This window comes from Gallus gallus, chromosome 2, assembly GCF_016699485.2.
Source record: "Gallus gallus isolate bGalGal1 chromosome 2, bGalGal1.mat.broiler.GRCg7b, whole genome shotgun sequence".
Lineage (NCBI taxonomy): Eukaryota > Metazoa > Chordata > Aves > Galliformes > Phasianidae > Gallus > Gallus gallus.
In genome coordinates, this window is record NC_052533.1 from 112,159,038 (window position 1) to 112,180,124 (window position 21,087).

General features: G+C 37.8%; 1 long non-coding RNA gene across 1 annotated transcript in view; it reads left to right on the plus strand.

Annotated features, from left to right (window-relative positions):
- LOC107052734 overlaps positions 1-21,087 on the plus strand; it is an 80,424-nt gene that overhangs the window by 16,801 nt on the left and 42,536 nt on the right. Inside the window, exons 2-3 of the long non-coding RNA XR_005857395.2 lie at positions 11,091-11,227; positions 15,991-17,027. This is a non-coding gene — a long non-coding RNA (uncharacterized LOC107052734). The remainder of the gene's footprint in view (positions 1-11,090; positions 11,228-15,990; positions 17,028-21,087) is intronic.

Consider the following 21,087-nt stretch of genomic DNA (forward strand, 5'->3'; position numbering starts at 1 on the left):
GGGGCACTGTGCCATTTTAAGAGTCAAATGTGAGACAATCCTCATATCTAAAGTAAAAGTAAGAGTCAGCTTTTCCCACAGCTGTATAGGACTAGAAAAATAGCCAAATAAACAACAAAAAAAGCCACAGCAGTAGCAGCAGCAGATGAGTGGAATCACCACGAGGGACAACACAGGTCAATATACCTTTTCAGGCAGACAGTGTTAAGGGAGTGGCAGCCCTCTTCCCTCCTATATATTAACGAGACTGAAGAAGCAGCTTTATTTCCTCCCTTCTACTTGGCAAGCTGACATTACAGTTGAAAAATGATTCAGGTCCTGGGGATGCAATGAGAATTGACTGTGCTGCATACTTGTTAGTGTTTGTGCCTTGCTGCTTGGAAACTTTTATCGATGAAGTGAAGTACTGCATACTATTATAATTTTGTGCTACTTATGATAATAGGCAGAAAAGCATGGCAGATTGTTATTACTTTCATTTATAACTGATTAATGTGTATTGTTGATGGTATGCTTTCCTTTCTTAAGAAGGTTCGAGAGGTGTGAGACTCCAATTTGAAAGATCTTGTTATGTTCCTTTGTAGATTTAGAGTCTGCAAAAAGAAGAGAAGAGCAAAAAGAGAACTGAGTGAAAGAATAGGGATAGCTGTATTAGACAAGTTGAGATAATGTCATAATAATAACTGTTTCATGTCTCTGTGCATATGGTGCTGAGCAGAATGAATTGAATCTCCTCAACAGTTTTGCCTTGATGTGTGTAGTCTCCCTACAGTTATTAATCTATTGTACCTGCTCTTCAAGACACCTGGCTATTGAATGCATTGCTAAATAGCACAATGTGTAGCCATTTAATGAGCCTGAGTAATTCTATTATCTCTTCATACTATTTATTCACCACCTGCATATTTTTCACTTCCACTACAGATAAGGCTAACAGAATTAATCCTGTCATCTGTATGTGTGTCAAGCATGTGATGGAGGTTCACGGATCCCCATCCTGTGGTTTACATATGTTATGCTATGCTTGAAACAGTCGGGATTAGTGAAAGAATGGCAATGGGAGTACTACAGAGAATACAGAGTAGTGACAAAATGGCTTGTTTTCTACAGTACTACTGATTTGCAGTAAGAGAAAAAGATGTTTATATCTTTATGACAACATACAAAACTAAAATGTTGAGCATCTTTGTGGAAGATGAAGACCATTGTGCTGTGGTAGAAGACAGTGAAAAGCATGAAAGACAGGCCAAGTGATTTACATAGGTTCCACAGATCCACACTGAATGAACTTGGTATACTTTGAGACTAGTAGATCAGACCAAATACAGAGTGTAAATCTTTCTTTACTGTCTTTCATTATTTTTTGGAACCTGGCAATGCCTTTCTCCTCCATCCATGAGCCAAAGTTCAAAACTGGGCTGAGTTTTCTGCACTGTATTGAAACAACTATGGCAGCCATGTTTAACAGACGTCATATGAAGAGCATAAATTCAGATACATCATTTGCAAAAACTGACACAAACCCCAGAAGCTTCAAATCATCACTCATGACATCAGGCTTACTGGCAATCCAGTTTCTCAAGGAGACCTAAAAGTCAGGGACAGAGAAGCCTTAAAAATGTTCTCGAAATGTACCCTTTTGATTTAGCTTACTCAAGAATAACACTGATCCAGGAAAAAACTTTCTTGATTCTGCAGTTTCCTTTCTGGTTGGCTGGTCTTGAAATTTCGAAGAGAGATTGAACTTGAAACCATGTTTCTCTGTTTCTCTCTCCTCTTAATGCTTGTCTCTGAGTGCGATATTCTTCTTCCCAGTATGAGAGAAGTTGAGAGTTGGGTCGTCTAATTTTGTGACATTCTTGGCTGCAGCAGCAGGAAGGAATGGATAACAGGAATCCTTTGAAATGTGAATTTCCCAACAACAAAATGATTATGCCAACACATTAAGTACAGCTGGTTGGGAGACTCTATGGCACAATTGCATGTGGTGTTATAGAAGAAGAGAGTACAGAGCTATAAATGAGTTATGGGTGTGTATACTAGAGGGAAGAATGTGCAAACTCACTCTTATGTGAGTCTTTTAAAACTTTGTATCTAAAAAATCTACATTTGTTGGTATCAAGCCATCCTCTTGACAAGAGTGTGTCCAATTTCCACAGGTCAGCTCTCCACAGAAAGTCTTAAAGAATTTGATCTCAGCTACCGCACCATCTCAAATTCACATTCAAATGGAAGTCTTCAAGACTTAATTACATTCTGTTGTCACTGAACTACCATAAGTGAGGCACAGGAGTGGAAACAGGTGGATTCCATGTCACCACTGAAGAAGGTTAAACAGGACTTAAATATTGTTTTACATTAAATTTTACAATTCAAGAAGTAGGTGCTGTTGTTTCTGTCAGCATCCAGTATATTTACTTCATCAAGACTACTTAGTTATGACCACCTTCTGACTGTACATAAACAATTGTAGCTATATCCTAATTCAGTCTATTCATACTCTTGGTACCCTACATCAATTAGCCTTTTAAGGAAATAATACTGTGGAGACTAGAAACCTAATGTTGCATGACAATTTTTGTTGTATATCCAACTTGCTAACCTCATCTCTTCTTAGAAGTTATACCATTTTGGTTCTATCACTCACCCCATCACCACTAGATAAGCAATCTTAGACCATTTGAAACAATGAAGCAAATGTTCCAGTACCATGCTGCATGCACAAATACACCCAGAAAAAAATAATCAAATTACAGACCTGTGAATATAAGTAGTCTTAATGTGTTCATTCTGGTTTCTGACCAGTCACTCCAGTTCCAAGAAAACTGACCCCTGTGTAGTGACTTACCTAAACACTTCACATAATTATAGGCATATGATTAATCTCTGTGGCCTTGTTGAGTTATGAATTAATTTATATTTGGGAGTAAATTTATGTTCATTTCTGAATCAGTCTTTTTCTTGCCTCAGATGCTATTCATACAACCGTAACTCTCCCTAGGAAAATAAAGTAGCTGTTGTGGAACACAGAAGAAGAGTCTTGTCTAGTCCTTGAACAGAAAGATTACAGTTCAAAGGAGGTAAAAAAGAGGAACTTCTAGACTGAGTCAGAGATCATGAGGACTCTCTGCAAAAAAGCAGTTTTCACCATGGTAACTTTCAGAAAATTGCACTAAAAGAAATGCATGCAGGTTTCCTTTTAAACTAAAGAGACCCTTACCATGTCTCTCTTGTTTAAATTAAGTGAGAAGATATGCACAGCATAAATGAGGGAAGCATATGGCCCTTGCTTGGTAATTTAAAGGGTAATTTGGTTAAGAAATTGAGAGTATCTCGGAGTAAAGTACTATTATGTAATATCAATGCAAAGCAGAACCCTCCTCAGATAATAAGGCCTTTTTTTTTCTGGTGCATTTTTATAATTTATCATTCATTTTCCTTATTCCCCACACTTCTTAACTGCAGTTTTAGAATATGTTCAACATAGTAAATATTTTTTATTAAAAAAAAAAAAAAAAAAGATGAGGCCTGAGTGTGTAGCCCATACAAAGGAAAGATATATATTTTTTCTGTTCAGTTTCAATGAAGAGATAATTCAATCCAGGAAGATATAGTCTTATTCTAAAAAATATCTTGAGCTTTACTATGTTGTATATGAGCACAGGGGAACATACACAAAATTTTTCAAATTATGGGATTTTTACTGCTGAAAAACTAGAGATGGAGCCACTCCAAGAGTCAGTAAGCGTGCATTAGAAGATCTTTAAAACACTTCTCCAAAACAAGTAGAGCAAGGACTTTTTCTGCCTAAATGAAAAAATGTGCTGATTAATTTTATTTTGGGATTAGTTTCTCTAAGATTTTAACCAAAGTATATATGCTTGACTTCTCGATGAAAATGTAGTAAAAGCTGGTATGCATGCATGCGTTTTGTGATGAGCAACTGTTTGACTTATTCTAGACAAAATAAGAATCAGAAAAAGATAGCGACTTCTTACTTGGGATAGTGTATTTCTTCTTTTATTTTTATTATACACTCACTACCAGCAGCAAAAGGACATCAATGATTATTGGTGTTGTACAGTAAGGATACAGACAAAGTTTACTAAAATCTTTATGTATTCACATAACTTCAGGAACATACATAGTTCTAAGGGAATCATCTACTTAAGTATTTAATTCAGCCAGAAACCTTGTACCATCTAACAGGTTTTTGTACTTTGCTGGACAATCCATTGTTTGGTACATTTTGAAAAATTAAATAACTTTCAGTTAGATAGTTTAAACACACAAACATTCTTAAGTTTAGCATACATTGTAGTTGTTTATCAAATCTGGATCCAAAACATGGATTTATGCAAGACTTTTTAAATTTAAGATAGGTCTATTCTGCTCTCTGCAGAGAAAACTGAATTTATGCTTCAGTGATGTGACTAAGCAGTGGTTTTACTTCAGTGTTAGCACAGAATAACAGAATCATAGGGCTTGGAAGGAGACCACCTAGTTCAAATCTTCTATACGGGAAAACATCCAGGAGGGTTTTGAATATCTCCAGAGACGGAGACTCCATAGCATCTCTGGGCAACCTATTCCAGTGCTCTGTCACACTTACAATAAACAAGTTCTTCCTCACATTTGCATGGAACTTTCTGTGTTCCAGTTTGTGCCTGTTGCCCCTTGTCCTGTCACTGGGCCACAACAAAAAGAGCCTGGACCCATCCATTTGACCCCTGCCCTTTAGATATCTGTAAGCATCAAGAGATATCCTCTCAGTCTTCTCTTCTCCAGACTGAACAGACTGAACAGGGCTCTCAGCTTTTCCTCATATGGGAGATGCTCCTGTCCCCTAATCATCTTTGTGATCCTCCACTGGACTCCTATGAGATTCCTGTCATTTTTGAACTGAAGAGCCCAGAACTGAACACAGCATTCAAGATGTCAGAATCTGCCCCAAAATGCTTTTGAGATACATGTATGTATATGTGCATGAACATGCAGAAATGCATGCATATACAGTAGGAATTCTGCATGATGTTCGTAAAGGATTTTCCTCTCAGGAAATGGCAGGAATATTATCATTAAGAGTACAGTTATTTAACAGATATAGATACAAGATAATTTCTGTTTCATGTTTTAAAGAAAAAGTCAATTTTATTATTTCAGAATTAAAATGATCCAGACTTTTCTTCACGGGAAAATTGTACACTAGTTAAGAGTTAAAAAGTATGGATCGTAACCTTTGAAACTTTCCTCAAAGCTGCACAACTACTGATGGGGTGACATGAAAAGCCATTTCCCTTATAATGAGATACCAAGCAGATCTGTCTTCTTTTAAAACCTGGCATTTAAAAATACATTTACTTCTATTATGTACTGGCCTAACCTGCACCAGCTACTGCTTGTGACATATTACCAGAGCAGATGTTTTAGACAACCTGCTGGCATAACTGCAAAGAATGAACAATGTTTTTTGTTTTACTTTTTTAATTTTGACAAACTGTTGTAATATTTCCTCTTCCAGTATTTTAGCACAGGTTTATCCAAGAATTTACTCTATGTAAATTGTCTACTATTTTTCCTGTACTGTGCAACTGAGTAGTGTAATGTAAAGAAATGGGGAAAAAATGGATGGCCTCATGACTTTTTTTTCATGGGACATCTGCTCACCCTATTCAGGACTTTTGCACTCAGTTTGTCTAAGGCCACATGGATGAGACTGAATTGAAGAGAACTGGGGGAAAGGCAGAATGGGAGGAAGAAGCAGGGGCTAAACAGGAAGAATTAAAGAAAGGATAAGAAAGAGCTTGGGAATGTACACTTAAACATAAAAAAAAAAAATACCCTTCCCCCCAAGAAAAAAAAAGTTACTTACAAAAAGTAAGACACGGGAAAGTTATAATGTTCTTATTTTTAGTTACCAAATAGAAAGCTGCTTTGCTCAGAGTAGATACTGCAGTCTTTCTGCTGTCATGACCTTTCATACAGCTTAATAACAGGATCTCAAACTGAATCTGTTTAATATTTCACTAAAATGTTTAAAATATAAATACAGAGCATTATGTAACAGGATATATTTGTACAATTTTTACCAAGTGATAGTGTATTTCTGTATTCATGAAGAAATGACCTTCAGGATTCAGAAGAAGGTCTTTTCTCTTTTATACCATCCTATTCCCTTTTATTATTTTTTCAGCCTGTATGGAGATAGGAAATTCATCTCACCATCTCTAACAAATGTATGATCAATCAGGGAGATGCAAAATCATCTAATGTTTATATTAGGTAGCTGGCACAAGCAATCACCCCTAATGACTTAGTAATGCCACAGTAAGCTGTGCATATGCTCAAGTATTTCCATTTTTGTTTCTGATATTTATCTTTACATGGCAGTAGACCCAGTCCTTTGGACAGTTATGTGTGTCTTTAAATTGAAATACCTTTGACATCCATGGTCTTGTTACAAACTTAAAGCTAAGCATGTACATTGCTGTTGGTAAAACTAGAACATAGCTTTGTTTGGGCTGTTTTATATGTCTAATATCTATATAAGAGATGAAAGGAAATCAAGCAATACTTCAAGTGAAAAGGCAGGAGTAATAAGTAGATCAGAAAAAGGTCTTAGACTCACACCGAAGTCAGGATCACGTTACTGTTAGGACACAAAGAATGTCAGATAACTTGACACAGTATTTCAGGTAATTAAATAATGTAAAGATACATTACATTATATTAGATTTGCTTTTCTGTTAAAACAGAGCCAACAGTTACCAACACTCTTCTGCTGCACAGCCCTGTGTTAAATTGTGTTCACATTTTTTAATTTGTGATGACTGATTATTATTTCAGAAGAAAGAAAATCTAAATTTTTCAAAGCAGAAATTACCTACCATTGTTTCATAAACATACCCTTGCTGATATCATTGTCAGCTATTATGTGAACCAGAGGACTACTGGACAGTATGATGTGTAAAGACTAGCAAATATAACTGCCAAACACTATAATTAAATTACATCTACTGGAAGATTTCTCATAAGCAAATACGGTGGTGGCCTGGGCTACCAAACAAGATGAGTAGAGAACCATTAAAAATTGTATCATTTGCCAAGCCAATTTTCTGTTTTGTGTTACTTTGTGAACAAAAGCATGAAAATGCACAAAACAGTGATTCAGGCTTTTCACCGCCATAGATATGTTAAGTCTGTTCCAGCCTTGTTCACCAATCTAGTTTTGCACTTATTAAAATCAGGAGAAATTGATAGCAGAGGAGAATGCCTCTGATGCAAGTCTGCTCCTTTTCAAGAATGATGAAAGGCTGGAGTCTTTAGCCAAAGAAGAAATTCTCTTTCAGTTTTTGTATTTTAGAACCAGGCCTCTTTAGGCCAATACCCTCCTTTTATTATAAGGTCAGGGTTATGATATCAGGCTGACTCACACCAATCTTTCAGTTGCTTCAGCAGCAGCAGCTACTCAAGCTCTTTCTGCCCACTCTCATCTCCCTGCTTCTCATCTTCCAACCCTGCACTGCCCCCTCTGTTAGGGGACATTAGCTGGGAAGCCATGTGGTCAGCCAATCAAGAAACTCAACAGGTGAAATATACGCTGTTATTTTTAACACATACCAGTTCTATTGTCTGGTTATCTGCACAGCCCCACAAATAGTTGTTCTGACACAACTGAGGAGGCATGTGGGTGTAGAAATGAGCAGCTGAAAGTGGAGAGGGAACTGGGATCCACAGACTGGTGTTGATGCTGACAGAAATGACCCTGGAAAAAGGTTTTCTTCTCTGTCTGTGTCTGTCTCCCCACTTCCCCAGACCAGTACTCAGAAATAGCCCTTCTTCACAGAGTACATGAATTCCTGTGTAACACTGCATTTGCCTTTTTTCTTCGGTAAAAACATCTGTTTAACTCTCCTTTAGAGCTATCTGGAAAGGCCATGAAGCCAAAATTCAGCTTATATGAAAATGCTTCAAAAGGATTGAACAATTGAAATTATCTCCGGACTATGTTTGACTTACTGTCTAGCTGAATAACATTGTGTGAATAGTGGGAAGAAAAAGATTTTTTTTCTTTTTTTTAATCCTGTCTCCATAAATGTTCATAGTCTATATGCTACAAACACAGCTTTAGGTGACTATATACTCAACGTGTATATCAGAGTGTGGTATAAAAAACTGTGCTTTTTCTAATACCTAGAATTTTCCTTAAATAAATTGAGGATGTTTAACACTGAACAAACACTGGGATGCCTGCTGGTAAAACAAGTGGGTGGAAATATATCACCAGTAACTAGTTTAGTTATAGGGGAAACTTCAGGCTAACCAGTGTTTCGGGTAGCCATAACAACACAGGGGGGTTGTAACAGCTGTGCTGAATGGAAAAGTTTTGTTTATCATGTGATAAATTCACTGAGCGTGTATAAGTGCAATGTACTATACTTTATGGCAGCTTTGACTCCCGTTCCACGTATGTATGTATTAATGAAGAACTGACAGAACCAAACAGTACATTAATTAGTTAGTTGAGGATGTTTCCCCTTTCTTTCACAAAGTATAATTTCTGAGAGTTGCAAATCTAATAATGAAGTGTTGTAGTCACATTCTTAAATAGAGTGGTAGGAGATGCAATATATTTCTACAGTACAAATAGATTAAGTGAGAGAAAAACAAAACAGCTCCAGACATTCTATGCAAAGTAAACACGGGACTGATGTGTGTTCAACAGGTCTTTTAAACATGCAAGTCATTTTAGTGCATAACAAGGTATGATGTTAGGAAACAGATACTCCCTGTTTCCTCCCAAATACCCATTTAGCCCAAAATACCCTAATGAAAACAGTTGAGTTACATTTTACTTTCCTTAGATCTTCAGCACTAAATAATTGTCCATGCTAGAACACAGAAGGAAGATATAGGTAAAAACTTATTGAGAACTCAGAGGGAGCTCTTTTATTTACTTCAAAGGACAGTGGTAAAAGCTAAACTCCATCAAAAGCACAATCTCACTCCTTCTCCTCAAACAAAGAGGGGGAGAAAATATGATGGAAGAGTGATCAAGGGCTGAGCTAAGGGCAAGGAGATTGCTCACCAATTACTGTAATGGGCAAAACATATTCAGCACAGGGACATTAATATAACTTATCTCCTATCACTAACAGACTTACCCCCATCCACCATCTTCTACTTTCTCCCCTGAGCAGTGTGCAGGGAATGGGGGCTGTGGTTAGTTCTCAACATTTCATCTCTGCTACTCCTCCATGGTCACTCTCTGCCTCTGCTCCACATGGGTCCCTCCCATGAGATGCTGTCTTTTCCTAGCTGATCCCACATGAGTTTCCCACAGGCTGCAGTTCTCCAAACACTGCTCCAACATGGGGCTGTACCACAGGACCCATCCGTCAGGAACTGCTCCACATGGATCCCCACAGGCAGCAGCTCTCCCAGCCCTCCTGTCCCACCATGGGCTGCAGCTCTGGCTCAGAGCATGCTCCTGTAGAGACTCTGCATGGGCTGCAGCCTTCTTCAGCCACATCCACTGTTGCATTGTGTTTCCCTTCTTAAATCTGCTCTCTCAGAGCACACCCAGCATCACTCATGCCTCAACTCTGGCAGCAGAGGGTCCCTTTTGGAGCAGTTGGAGCTGGCTCTGATCTGACATGGGGCAATGCTGGCACTGCTCACAGGGGCCACCTCTGTAGTGCCCTGTTACCAACACCTTGCCACATAAGCTGATTACAAGACCTCAAGACAACCAGACAATCAGCATATTCATCTCCAGCACATCTCCAGTCCTTCATGGACAGCATACTTTTGGAGATTACCTTCCACTTTCTTTTTTCATTCTAGAGATATCTGCTTTGCCTCCTAAAAATATTCCCCTTACCTGCAACTATTCATTTTATTTATTTTCAGTATAAGGACCAGTTGCTTAATACATTTATCTTCTGTAATAAATTTCAACCTGTTAAATAAAATGGTCCCTACTACAGGCAGTGGGCTCTGTATTTATGCTTTTTCCACTGCTGAAGTGAATTCCTTGTTGAATCTCCTGGAATAGGCAAGAATGGATCAAACACATTAATTGGGAAGGTATTTCTGTCAAGCATTCACCTCATCAACCAACATGTAGACAGAATTCAACCAATCTGCATAAAGTTGTTTTGGAACGTATCGGCCTATTCTATGCAGGAAGGAACTGCAGCTCAATGAGGTGTTAGGAAACAACCTACGATTGTGCCAAGAAAACAGCTGCTGCTGCTGAATCTCTAGAAAATACAAGAAGATTTGCAAGAGTTGTTGGTGAAATAGAATTGACTGAAATACTCTGAAATTCGATGCAGATTATACCTGAATAAAAAAAAGCAATCCAGGGGAATGAGGAAGTTGAGAGTTGTTTTCTAAATATTATGGGGAGTTTCAGATTAGTGTTTTGTCCTAAGGAAAACTCTTTCCCTACTCATACTATCTTATCAAATGATTCAAACTACAAGCAGACTTCTGAAACCAGACTTTCTGTCTGGAAGAATCTGGCAGTCAAAATTTACCTGCTCTGTCCATGTTCTTTGTCACTTTTAGTTGCCACTGTTGGAATACTGTTTCATTGAATGATTTGTCATAACTGTAGAAACTGTAACTGTGGTTAGAAGATAGATAGATAGATAGATAGATAGATAGATAGATAGATAGATAGATAGATAGATGCATACACATAACGACAGACACACAGACAGAGTCAGTGCATATGAGCAGTCTGTGCCATCTCTTGGTTCCTTATACTGCATGAAGGAAAGCTACTGAATGTTTGAATCTACTCCATTGGATATGAAGTAGCATACTGACTTTAATTCTGGATTTCTGACACAGGTGAGTAGCTAGAGGAGAAGTCTGCCTTCAATGGCACAGTGAACAGCATACTTCAGCTGTTATAGCCTTCTCTACACCTGTGCCCAAATACAGTGATTGTCAGGATTCTTGTTTTGGGTCCTCTGTGCTTTTGGTGTTTTGTTTTTTTTTTTAAATCTTTTTTTTTTTTCATTAATAATTTGTCAATACTGAAATAACACATTATAGTTTTCTTTTTGTTTTTACAGCCAAGATTACTGCCAAAAATAAGATGACACAAATACAGCACTGTCTCCTCCCTACCTAGGTCTTGGATCACGAAGCATGGCAGCATTTATGTTCCAGGATAGTACTTGAAGAACACGCTTCACAGGGACACAGGCATGTAAGCAGAGCAACATATACATGCAAATCTTTCCTCCCTTGTAAAGTTTTTCATTAAAGGGAGTGATTAGGTTCTTATTATTTTTTAACTGTTTTCCATTGCTTAGGGAGATTCTGCTGTAATCTGGCTCATACTCTGAAGGATTTTAAAATAATTTTCTGTCCGTTAAAAAATTGGCTTACTGTAAGTAATCGAGAATGAAAGGAATTGTATCTACAGGAGAACCTCTGCTGCTTTTTCTGCTTTTCAAATTCTGACAAATATCTGGCTGTGTTGTTTAAAAGCTTTTGAAGAATTTTAGCTGGAAAACAAAACAAAGCAAAAACAGAAACAAAAACAAAAAAATAAACAGAGAGTGAGAAAATAAAAGAAGAACTATGCAATATATTTTCATAGAATCATAGAATATCCTGAGTTGGAAGGGACCACAACATCACTGAGTCCAAACTCCTGTCTCTGCACACCACCACCCCAAAACCAAACCGTATGTCTTAGAGCATCCTATGTGCAAAAGACATTGTACCAATAATGGCTAATGCCTTGTGCAACTGTCTAGGTTCCACATAAACATATTAACACAGCTACTGTCTGGATATGTTTAGAGTCCTCAACAATGACTTCCATGGATGCACATTCAGTTTTCTCAACCAAATAATTACATCTTAATTATATTAAGATCATCAATGCATTAAAACTACTTGCAGCATTTTCTACCTGGATGCTATGTTTGAATGTTATTCTACATAATATTAATCAAAATGTATATGCAACAAATAGAAAGAGAAGGACGTGAATATATGGACTCATGAAAACTGGGATAGAGCTCCTGAGTTTATAAAGTACAGATCAAAATATTTTGGTTATTTTAGGTGTTCTAAAAGAAAACAAGAAACCAGATTGTATTGACTATATAAACCATTTGGGAATTTTCTAATAGAATATTTCTATCTGAAAATGCTTATTTGATGGGGTTACAGAACATGTTGTTTCAATGATAATTTCATCAAATACTCAGTCTCATTTAAATTTAGAATTAATGTGATGTTCAAAAACAACAAAACCATAGTAATTCAGTCTTAGGAATCCATTCTCCACAGAGCAAGATAAGAGTTGGGCTTTTAAAAAGGGTAAGTCAGAGCAACAGCTTAGCACATATACTTTAAAGATCTCTATCTCAAAAAGACAATAACCAACAAACTGGAGAAAAAGCAAAGTTGGAGTCAGTCTGAAGCCTTCAGTCATCCTACACAACTAGTTAAGGGAACAGATCAATTTTGTAGCCAGTTCCTTGTCAGTTATTCCAATTCTTCTAACGAATGAATCTGTTAAACAACCATTTAACCATTTAATAGTTTGGAGTTAAGTCAGTTGCTTGTGATATGAAAGGCTAAAGGTTAAGCCTTTAGTTTGAATAAGGAAAAACAATGTGGCATTAGTAATCTCAGGTTGTTCAAACCTTTTATCTTCCAAAATGAAAACCTTTCTCTTCTTCTCATCAGGGAAAAACACTGAAATTTTGTAGTAAGCATTTTTCTCTTGCTTACCCCTCCTACCTACTCTACTCTTAGTTTTCACCAGAAAACAAACAAACAAACAAAAAAAAGCACAAAAAAACCAACCAAACAACAAAAAAAAAAAACCAAAAACAAATACAAAATGTTTAGCATCTCTATGTAAGAATGCAAGGGTTTTTTTGTTGTTGTTGATTTTTGTTGTTTGCTTGAGTTTTGGTCTTGATAATTGAAAGTGCAATGCTTGATTCTGTGTGTGTGCATCTGTAGAACTGAAGGATACTGGAATTGAAACGATTATTTTAATGAACTGTTTCTCAGATTTATGGTTCTTTACAAAACAACCAGACATTGAAACACCACAGATGGAGACTACAATGAATAAAGCTTCCATTGGGTTCAGTAACAAAAAGTTTAGAGTAAGAACAGTCACAGAGAAAAGTCATGGCAAAAAATGTAAGAGTCATAAGAAAAATTGAAATATTATTTTCTTTGTGGTAAGCAGTATATAAGACAAAATCTTGAATATACTAAGACTGCAGGAGTAAAGCCTTCTGAATTTTGGGGACTAATTTTATCATTTGCTTCATGTGCAATCACCAACCACTTGAAGTTTTACAAGTGACAGACTTTGCACCTGGGATGGGAAAACCTTGGGTATACATACAGACTGGGAGATCAGATGCTGAAAAGCAGTCCAGCTTGAGAACTCCCAGGATATGGGGGGTTTTCATTAACAGCAAGTTAACCAAGTGATTTACCAATGTCCCCTGGAGCTAAAAAGGTCAGCAGTATTCAGGGGTGCTTCAGTCCCAGCACTGCCAGCGGGGTGGGAGAAGGGACTGTCACGCTCTGCTCTGCACTGCTGCCGCCTTGCCTCAAGCACTGGGCGGGCATGCACCATTATGCCTCTAAACTATGTCCCTGAATTCCACATCCACAGATTTCTTGAACTCCTCTAGGGACAGAGACTCTGCCACTCTGTCTGTTCCAGTAACTCACCACTCTTTCTGAGAATAAATTTTTCCTAAGATCCAATCTGAACCTCCTCTGGTGCAACTTGAGGCCACTATCTCTTGTCCTGTTGCTGTAACCTGGGAGGAGAGGACAGCCAGCAACTTGCAATAGCTTCCTATCAGGGACCTGGAGGGAGCAGTATGGTCTCCCTTAACTCTCCTTGAGATTAAACAATACCACTTCTGTCAGGCACTCATTTTAAGACTTGTGCTCTGGACCCCTCATCAGCTTAATTGCACTTCTCTGAACATGCTCCAGCGCTTCAATGACTTTCTTGTAGCAAGGGGCCCAAAACTGAATGCAGCACTCAAGGTGCGGCCTTACCAGTGCTGAGTACAGAGGGATGATTACCTCCTCCTGCTGGTTGCACTATTTCTGATACAAATTAGAATGCCATTGTCCTTCTTTGATACCAGAGTACACAAGTTTAGTCAGCTGTCAACTAACACACCTAGATAATTTTGCTCTCCACAGCTTTTCAGCTACTCTGCCCCAAGCCTGTAGCACTGCATGGGGTTGTTGTGAACAAAGTGCAGGACTCAGCACTTGATCTTGTTGAAGCTCATACAATTGGCCTCAGTCCATCAATCCAGCCTATCTATATTGCCCTGTAGGGCCTTTTAACCCTTGGGCAGATAAACACTTCCTCCCAACTTGGTGTCATCTGCAAACTCATGAGGGGAGTGGAGGGGCAGTGCTGAGATCTGCTCTCTGGTGACAGCGGCAGGACCTTAGGAAATGACATGGAGCTGGGTCAAAGGAGGGTCAAGCTGCATGTTAGGAAAAGGTTCTTCACCAAAGAGTGGTGGGCATAGAACAGGCTGCCTAGTGCAGTGGTCACAGCTGCAGACCTTCAGAAAGCATTTGTATAATGCTCTCAGGTACAGGGTTGCATCTATATTCTCTGTGGAGAAAGGAGCTTGATTCAATAATCATTGCTGATCCGGTTTAACTCAGGATATTCTATGACTCTGATTCATTAAATATTCTAATCAAATTTGGAAATCCAGCAAAAAATTGAAATGTAAAACCCGTAGTAAATCAGAGTCCAGAAAGTCAGCTAGAAGGATTCTGTGTGTTTTGCAGTAATATAAAGTGTATGATTTTACATAGGTTGGGAATCTTACCTGTGTGTACAAGGAATAAAAGAAAGTGCCAGTCATTACGTCACGCTGCGAAGCTGTGGTCAGTCTCAGCCCAGTTATGAGCACTACAAAATTACCTGCGACATGCCTGGAGAAGAATTTTTTAAAACATCATTCCAAAGAAGAATTCTCTCAGCCTTTCAAATTGAAATTGGTTAGAATCCCAAAGTATGAAAGTTTTCATCCTGTTCAAAATATTACTTTTTCCTAGATTAGGGGTGGATGTTCTCATTACCCAGATAAAATGTTATCTCTTTTTCTAAGGCTCTGAAACTCTTGAGTGCACTGATATTTCATGACAGCCAGTTTCACAGGTTAATTACAAACTGTGTAAAAGTATATTGCTTTTCTATTTCATCAAACATTTTCATTCTTGTATTGTTAGAGGATAAACAGGAGTTTCTTATTGACCTTCTCTGCAGCTTTTCTTGTTTTATCTGAATCAAATATATTCCTTCTGAAGCATCTATTTCTCTCTTTTTTTTTCTTTTTCTTTTTTAAAATTAAACAGCCCCAATCTTCTCCACTTCCTCAGCCCCTTAGAAACTGATTGTATTATATACTCATTTTCTTCACCTGTGTTTGAATATATTTTATTTCTTATTTCTTATTTCTTATTCTCACTCTTCTGCTCTGGTAGTCTTGGTCTGACATTACCAAGAAAGGCCTACATTGGGTCCTTCAAAGGTATCCAAAAGAATTTAAAAAAACATAATTCCAATACAAAACAAACAAACAAACAAAAACCACACAAAAACAAACAAACAAACAAAAATCCAACCAACTGCAGCATGCACTCACTTTACAGGACATTATTTTAAAATCAAAGTTCATCAGGATTTTCCACCTGAAGATCCACAATTGCAGACATTTTAGGCCATGCATTTCTCAGTCTCCTTCATAATATTCTTCTGATCACCTCCCCAGCCTGAAGCACACACTTACTGCATCTTTCTGCTGTGGCCGAAGCCAGATGGTACAGCCCAGTACTTTTCTCCATACAAAATGTATGCCAAGGAGACAGACATCTTCCTTGAGGTTTATGACCCTCTTATAACTATAGTAGTTTTAATTATGAACTTCCCATCAGTCCTTAGGCTAATGCAAGCATCTGGAAGAAAGCCCATCTTCAGAAACACAACTCATCTGATCTTTGAGAGTCCCTGTGATAGAGACATACCACATGCAATGGTGGAGGACAATTCAAAAGCAGATATGCAAATGTTCACACAGTTTCCTTGAAGGCGGTTAAGATACCTATCTATAAAGCCAAGAAGTGACTGTGAGGTTGAGCCATCAGTGCCAGCTCCCAAAGAGAAAACGTGCCAAGAGGAAATTCAGCAGAAATATGGTGTACCATGTTCATATGAAAGCAAATCAGAAATAAATCTTGTTGCTTTTAAAGGTGGCAATGTATCCTTTGTATCTAGAAAAGATATTTTGCTCAGGAGCGTTCTCTGAGCTATAAAAGTTGGAGTGGAAAAATTGAGTTTTGAATGATGATTTTGGAATTATTCTTATCTTGAAGCTGTAAAATGGAATAATATGATTAAGGCACATGTGACTCATACAGCTCATAGGGTATATAAGTTAGAAGGAAACTAGTATGCTGAAGCAAGAAAATAAATAGAATCTCGTTCGATTGGGAAGGGTCCTCAAAGATCATCTAGTCCAACTCCCCTGCAGTGAACAGGGGCATAGGCAGCTAGAAGAGATTGCTCAGAGCCTGGCCCCTCCACATGGATAGGCCCCACCTCATATCAAGTCACTTGGGACCCCATTGGCTGCCTCAGGGTAGCATCGTTTTTTCCAGCCTCTTCTCCATATTAGGGTAGAAGAATGGTCCCAGCACCTCATGCAGGGACAGCACTTCTATGGACACACTTGGTTCAGAGTTTCATGCAAAATTTCTTTGAACTAGATTAGAATTAGATAAATAGTGCTTTCTATTCCTGAACAGCCATTGTGCACCAAATATTTGTGAAGCAGATTCAGCAGAAAGCAGTAACAAAGCTGTTGCTTGTGCTGGCATAGTGAAAACTATTTACAATTTGCTTTCTTGCATCCCATGAAGCCAAAATACCCTACAATGACTCTCTGGTACAAGATGGACAGACTGTGATAATGGTGAGTGATCCTTCATAGCTTGTTTTGCAGCCAACAATATAAATTTACAAATGTGTTTAGAAGAATCTAAATTTACAAATGGCAAAGATATGGCATGAAGTAAATGAAGCTATAACACCCACTCTTGCATGTACAGCAAATGAGTAGGCATTAACTAAAAAAAACTGAATAATTCAAGAACAATCGGTGATGCGGAAGAGGAAAGTCTGCAAACCTCTGCATGATCTGGAAATCACATGCAACAATTTTGGGGGTTATTCTGAACAAAGATAGATGCACTGGTAGTACCAGAAATGTTTCTCTCACGTTTTCTTCAAGTATCGTGGAAGGCTGCCAAATAGCTCATCCAAAGAAATTACAGATAAAGGGAAAATAAACAAAAGAGTAAGTAAATTTGAAATTAGTACTATTGATGAATGAGAAATCAAAGGATTAACTCATTTCAGTGCTTCTGAGATTAGCAGAAACTTTCCAGAAACATTTTCTGGAAATGTTTTGGGATTATCAACAGTATTTATACAAGTTCCCTGCTTGAATTTTAAGTCTCCAGAACAATACATACATATTTGAGCTTACTGAAGAAATTCTTCATGTGAAGACAAACAAACCTAGTTTAGGGGGGCATTTTCTTCTCTATTTGCAAGTTTTTACCAAGGTTTGTTCTCCAGGCTGTAGGGGATTTTTCAGCAAAAAAATTTATAAACATTTTTTTTGTAGGTTGACAGATGTGGCTGCATCATCTGAACAATCACTCAGCAAATTCAAGATTGTCAAAAACTCTTGTACTTGCAAATTGGCTCAGGATAGAATGCATCCTTCAAATATTATCTATTCACAATGTTTTGGTCAAGACTAATATCAATGGTTAAGTCAAAGATAAAACATAGGGCTTGAATATTTCTTTGCCAAAAATGCTCTAATTGCTCATGATCGTAGAGCACAAAAGTATATCAGTTAGAGTTCTCCCTTGTTGAGAAGCAGTATGACTGAGTTTCATAATGAGGTGAACTTAGGATCTGAGATGCTGAAGCTTTGAGCCAGATGAAAAATATAGACAAATGTGGCCAGATCCTGTAAAATCTACAAAAGATGTCAGAAAGAAAAGAGGGAGGTCTGGCACAGGAAATAGATCATTTGAGGTATTTTTTGGTTAGAGGGAAACCAGAATGTAGATGATGATAAGGACAAAGGTATTATATGCATATAAAATATTGAAAATACAGTAGTTGCTGGGATATAGGAATTTCCTACAATATGGGAAAGTTAAGGTGCTTAGAGATATAGACTAAAATTGAGGTTATATTTTTGCCTCTAGACTAGATTCAAGTCTGTTGGGACACTTCATCTGAGCTGAGTCTGCTTCCATCTGTGAATCTCTTGAATATCTCTTGACCTACCTGTATGTGCAGCAAGTACAAAAACTGCAGCTGTGTGTGCACCCTGAGTCTGAGGCTGGGAGGCATCAGGCATACTCCTCATGCAGTACTTGCAAGTCATTGTTTCCATGCTACATAGCCCTTACCACTTAAAAAGCCAAGTGGCCTACTGACTGCTTGCCAATAAGACTCAGCAGTGCTGGTCTAATTTTTGTCATGTGATTCCACTTATTCATATCTCTTAGTGATTGTCTGATTACTTTTCTCATCTTTTTTTTTCTTTTCTTTTTTTTTTCTTTTCCAAAACACAAGAGAAACACAATCTTCTTTGTACTGAAATAAATAATCTCTATATTCCTTCATGTCAAGATGATATTGCCATGATAAAAATAATCAACTTAGATCTGATGATCTGATACTCACATTCAAACAGATCAGAACAGCTTGTCTATTCAAGTTCTTCCCAATCCCTGCTATTACTGAATAAAAGAAAAATCTCATGTTTTCCTGTGAGCAGAGAACTGATTTGAGCAAACACAATTAGAAGGCAGTAAATGTTCTAAACAGATTTTAATTAAATTTTGTATTAGAAGTTCTTTAAATACACACACGAATTTAGTAGGGAAACAGGAGGCAGGTCCAAAAAAGAGTGCATCTCTTCACAGGCACTGTCAGGCATGGCACACCTGTACTAGTGTGGACAGGGCAGAGGCTGGTGTAGCTCTCCTCACTCCTTCTTGTACCATCTGTAGCACAACTGGGTCCTGTGTGGTCCTTTTTTCACTTGCGATACTTTGCCAGGAGCCTATCGTTAACATTCAATCAGGAATTAGGGAAGAGGTAGGTAACATATACTTAAAATGCTGAACTCCTCCAAGAATGTCTCACAAATTCATAAAAATGTATCTGAAAAAAAAAAAAAAAGTGTTCTATTCACACTCAGTTATTTTCAAAGCTTTTCTCAAACAGAAATATCTTCTTCCAGCCTCCATGTTGCTCACCTTTTCCAGCTTTTGTATAGACTAAAAGCTATACCACGCATTTAGTATATTTGATTTAACTTCTCTGAAGGGAATATAAATTTTCTTAAAAAAAATCATTTAAAAAATCTGCTAATTATCTTAGATGCGCAGTTTTCTTTCGTGCTTTGTGAGGCAAAAGTAAATAAATAAATACATCTCCATGATATTCTGCTCTTTACTCATTACTTTGTACCACTGACACATAACTGATGTTTGGCTATAATGCGGAAAAGTATAGAACAAAACTTGCTTAAAATTTTATTTACTAGGTATAAATATCTTTGTTTCTGTCTTTCTTACATGTAGTTGTATCTTTCATGCAACAGGTCTTTCTACAGAGGTAGCTCTGAAAGTAATGCCTTCTATTTATTTCCACAGAAACTACAACAGGCACATAGAGCACAATGACACTACTTGATAGAGCACATTCTCAGCTACAAAACACTATTTTTCAGCTCCATTAGCTGTACATTTTCACCAGTCATGAACAAGAGCCTACATGCCATCCTTGTAAAAATCTGCAGCAAAGAAGTTGGCCCACTGTTACTGCAAACACACCACCCACCGCCTGACTGTGCTTACATCCACTGATCTCCATAAACATTCAGCAAGCCTCGATGAATGTCATTGGGAGCCATTTTTTTCTGCGTAGAGGAATTCAGTGACACACCTTTGCTTCATACATGCTTCCATGTCAGATGCCATTTTGTCAGACTGCCCCTCTGCTGCCATCTGTCACATGACAACAAAGTGTAGTGGAATATTGGTGGGAAGGCTCAACCTCTGCTGCCATACCACCACCATCTGCCTCTGACATGATGGGCTCACATAATAAAATAGAAGACATTACTTTCAGAGCTGCCCTCATATTTATAGTTTCCTAGCCTTTATGATGTTGACATTGGTTAACATACCTCTGTATAAATGCTTTACCTGAAGAAACACTATGATTCTTCCCCTGAATATCATGTTTCTGATCAACTGAGCCATAAAGTAAGGTCCTTCATTTACCAAAAATTTTGCTTTGCACATTTTTCATTTTATGTGAATAATGATACCCTTGAAGGCACAAAGAGAAGATTCTCCTGGTAGATGTCATTTCTCCTTTAGTGCAGAAGCAATCACAGTTTCAATTTGGATTTCAAAGTTATAGTCTGCTTAAAGCTTTAATCCCATTTAAGCATTGACGACTTCATGCTCTGTGGCAAAAGTAAAGACTGACTGAAAGGTTCAGTCTTTCTCTCTACTAGAAACAAAGCTTGTATTTGAGTAAGGAAAAAACATGGTCCTTTAACCAAGCCTACTAACTCACTCAAGATCTTCCCTTAATTATCTCAGCCATGATCTGTCTTCCTGTTCAAAAGTTAGAAAACCACATCCTCACTGCAGACTCTTCTCGATCTGAGCCAAAATGTACACAGAGAATAGACTGCAGCCAGGACTCATGGCCCTAATTGTTGTTAAGTATTGGGTACAGTCATAAAACATTGTTGCTTGCTTTTTTGCCAACTTTTATGCACTCTGGTTAATATTCTCTCTGACGGGTATCAGCCCCTTACGTGCTTTTCTTAAACTACTGCCAAAATGACTGTTCAATTTCTGAAGCTGTGACTGGGGAAAAGACATTTCTTTTCACTGTTGTGAAATTTTTCTCTAGCAATT